The 4,243-nt window shown below is 40.8% G+C and overlaps 1 non-coding gene across 1 annotated transcript; it reads left to right on the top strand.

The window, feature by feature from the left end:
- The first annotated feature begins 3,478 nt into the window (after nucleotides 1–3,478).
- Nucleotides 3,479–3,584, top strand: LOC146405379 (U6 spliceosomal RNA). The gene has a single exon (XR_014839276.1). It is a non-coding gene; the product is annotated as a U6 spliceosomal RNA (small nuclear RNA).
- Nucleotides 3,585–4,243: the final 659 nt, after the last annotated feature.

The following is a 4,243-nucleotide window of genomic DNA, read 5'->3' as shown; positions in this document are numbered from 1 at the left end:
TGGTGTCAGGGGGAACTTTCCTACCTCTGACTCAATATCTAGAAGCCATAGGGGAAAAGATCAACGACTTTTATTATATGAAAATAAGGGACAAAAGATTGTTTACTTCCATAGCAAAACAAAAAACCACCAGAAGGAACGTAAAGAGACAAATAATAAACTGGGGGAAATTTTTCAACTTTTATCATGAATAAAGGGTTAATATTTCCAGTCCATAAAGAACTTTCAAAATGGCAATAATCCTATAGAGGGGGAAAAATGCTGGAGATATGTATAGACAGATCACAGAAAACTAAATACAAATGCCTCTTATTTATATAAAAAGATCTTGATTGTACACATAATAAAAAAGGCACACTTAAAATACAGGAATATACCATTTTTTACCCATCAGAGTGGCAAAAATCCAAAAGATTGACAAATTGTCTTTTGTTCAAGCTTTAAGAAAACAGGCACTCCCAATCATTGCTGGAAGGAATGCAAAAATCCTATGGAGAGGAATTTGGCAATATCTAGTAAAATAACATATGCACTCTGACCCAGGAAGCCATTTGTAGGAATCTGCACTAAAGAAACACTGACAAAAACACAAAAACATGAACATATAAATATACATATATATGTATATATACATGTGTATATGTGTATATACATATATATATGTATATATTTTTTTAGGGTCACACCCACAGCATATGGAAGTTCCCAGGCTAGGGGTTGAATCGGAGCTGCCGGTCTACACCACAGCCACAGCAACCCCAGATCTGAGCTGCATCTGTGACCTACACCACAGCTCATGGCAATGCCGGATCCTTAACCCACTGAGCGAGGCCAGGGATCAAACCTGCAACCTCATGGTTTCTAGTCGGATTCAATTCCACTGCTCCACGACGGGAACTCCCTGAACATATGTTTTTGTAATAGCAAAAATCCAAATGTCTATCAATAGGGGACTAGTTGATACACTATGCAAGTTTTTTTAAAAATGTGGAATATTTATACATTGCTATGGCATAGTCTCCAGAATATAAGTGGGAAAAATAGTGGAACTAAAGTATATATAATAAGCTTCCATCTAGCTAAGAGAGTGTATATGTATTCATGCATGGTTTTACTTACCGTACAAAATTATGGAAGAATAAACCATAAAGTAAATGAAATTTGTTGTCTAAAGAGAAAGGAGAAAAAAGAGAGGTGAGTTTGGGATAGAAACTGGACTTCTCTGAATAATACCTTGTTTTTTATTTTTTTTTAATTTTAATTATTTAATTATTTATTTTTAGCCGAACCCATGGCATGCGGAGTTCCCAGGCCAGGGATCAAACTCGAGCCACAGCAGTGACAACACTGAGTCCTTAATTGCTATGCCACCGGGGAATTCGAACACTTGGTTTTTTAGATTTGACTTTAGAACCATAAAAATGTTTTAGGTGTTTATAAATGACATTAAATCAGAATGAAAAAAAGTAACTCCTAAAATCAAGGGCAAAATAAAATAAATGGCCTAACTGTTCATTGAGTTGATAGCTTAATTATGCAGAAGTGTTATTTTAAATGGTTTGAAAATACACTAATTCAACTGTATGTCTCTAGTAAGATATACTTAAGAGCTGCAATGAAACAATAATATTTTCACTAATCATGTATTTGATATTGATTTGATATGAATGTGTGTGTGTTAAAAACAGGGTAAAGTGGACTTCTACTGTGACATAGTGAGTTAAGGATCCAGCATTGTCACTGAAGTGGCTTGGGTCACTACTGTGGCTCAGGTTCAATCCCTGGCCTGGAAACTTCCACATGGCACAGGTACAGCTAAAAAAAGAATATTAAAAATAAATGTTATTTTTGAAAAATAGAGTAAAGCAAATAAGCAATTATGACTTGCAATGTGTACATCTTATTTAGATCCTGATTCAACTGGAAAAAAAAACAGGAGCCAATGTGGGAATTTGAACACTAACAGGATATTTGATAATATTAAGAACGTGATAATTTTTTCCTTGTAGCAACGATGTTGAGATTGCTCTTTTTTTTTTTTTTTTTTTTTTTTTTTGTTGTTGTTGTTATTGTTGCTATTTCTTGGGCCCTTTCCGCGGCATATGGAGGTTCCCAGGCTAGGGGTCGAATCGGAGCTGTAGCCACCGGCCTACGCCAGAGCCACAGCAACACGAGATCCGAGCCACGTCTGCAACCTACACCACAGCTCACAGCAACGCCGGATCTTTAACCCACTGAGCGAGGCCAGGGATCGAACCCGCAACCTCATGGTTCCTAGTCGGATTCATTAACCACTGCGCCACGATGGGAACTCCTGAGATTGTTCTTTTAAAAAGTTCTTATCTTTTGGAATTCCCATCGTGGCGCAGTGGTTAACAAGTCTGACTAGGAACCATGAGGTTGCAGGTTCGATCCCTGGCCTTGCTCAGTGGGTTAAGGATCAGGTGTTGCTGTGAACTGTGATGTAGGTTGCAGACGCGGCTCGGATCTCGCGTTGCTGTGGCTCTGGTATAGGCCAGCAGCTACAGCTTGGATTAGACTGCTAGGCTGGGAATCTCCATATGCCACGGGAGTGGCCCAAAAAATGGCAAAAAGACAAAAAAAAAAAAAAAGGTTCTTATCTTTTAGAAAAGCATATGCAGATATCTACAGATATCTACAGGTGAAATGATATGATTTGGGGATATGTTTTAAATACTTTGGCAAGGACAGTACAAAAGAAACTAAAATGGCCATGAGTTTAGTTTGTGGCTGGGCAATGAGGGTTCCTTACAGTAGTATGTTCAATTTTATGAATTTTTGAATTTGTAGTAAAGATGTCTCCATGCAAGGAGCTTACAAAGTGGCCAGTCATTATATTTCAGTGAAAGTGGGCCATTTTGAAAAACAACAGCAACAACAACAAAAAAAAAAAAAAAAAAAAAAAACCTGACTAGTAAAACCCATTTGTTGCATATAACTCACCCAAAATGCATCTTTTTTAAAAAAAAAATCATTTTAGGCAGCCCCACTTTTGCTGGGGCTGGATTACCTGTGAAATAAATGCTCTATTCGGAGTGTGGCATGCCCACAAAACTCTCCATCTGGAGAGGCTGCCAAGCCTTGACACTGGACACTGGCAGCCCACACCTCCTTCACAGGCTAAAAGAGCCTTTCCTACAACCTGTTCTAATGCACAACCAGGTGGTGGGAGCTCTACTGGCATGTTCGATAATATACCTCAGACACTCTGTTCGACCACCTCTTCTGCACAGAAGTCCCATCTCACCTGCCTTGTCCATGGAGACCTCTCCGTCTCTAAGTTTTAATAGTGGCTTTTTCACCAAAAAGTCCCTGTCTGGAATGCCTATACTACCTCTCTATATTCAGGCCTGTTTCCATCAAAATCATTAACACACACACACACACACACACACACACACACACACACACACATACACACACGGTGACAAGCAGTGTCTTATAAGAATAGGTACTTGCGCTCACTTAGCAGCACATATACTAAAAATGGAACCATCCAGAGAGCATTAGCATGGCCCCTGCACAAGGATGACATGCACATTTTTGAAATGTTCCGTATCTTAAAAAAGAGAGAGTGGGAGTTCCCCTTGCGGCACAGCGGAAACGAACCTGACTAGTATGCATGAGGATGCAGGTTTGATCGCTGGCCTTGCTCATTGGATTAAGGATCCAGCACTGCAGTGGGCTGTGGTGTAGGTTGCAGAGGCAGCTTGGATCCTGCGTTGCTGTGGCTCTGGCACAGGCCAGCAGCTGTAGCTCTGATTTGACCCCTAGCCTGAGGAAATGCCCAGGTGCAGCCCTAAAAAGAGAGGAGAGAGAGGGAGACTAGGCACCATCTATCTATCACCTGCTGTGTCAGGCACTGCTCAGCCCTTGGGGTTTTTTGGGGTTTTTCTTTTTTGATTTTTTGTCTTTTTGCCTTTTCTAGGGCCCGTCCTGCAGCATATGGAGGTTCTCAGGCTAGGGGTCTAATCGGAGCTGTAGCCGCCGGCCTATGCCACAGCCACAGCAACTCGGGATCGGAGCCACATCTGTGACCTACACCACAGCTCACGGCAATGCCGGATCCTTAACCCACTGAGCAAGGCCAGGGATCGAACCTGCACCCTTATGGTTCCTAGTAAGATTTGTTAACCACTTCGCCACAACAGGAACGCCTGCTCAGCCCTTTGCATTCAAATCTCCCAATGATTCTGAGAGGATGTGTTATTATCCCATTTTA

This window comes from Sus scrofa, chromosome 2 (assembly GCF_054392235.1).
Source record: "Sus scrofa isolate SSC_HxYL_T2T_F1_AM1 chromosome 2, Sscrofa_HxYL_maternal_Yorkshire_Landrace_v2.0, whole genome shotgun sequence".
Taxonomy (NCBI): Eukaryota; Metazoa; Chordata; class Mammalia; order Artiodactyla; family Suidae; genus Sus; species Sus scrofa.
The sequence above is the reverse complement of the archived record's forward strand: the minus strand, read 5'-3'. Positions and strand labels throughout refer to the sequence as shown.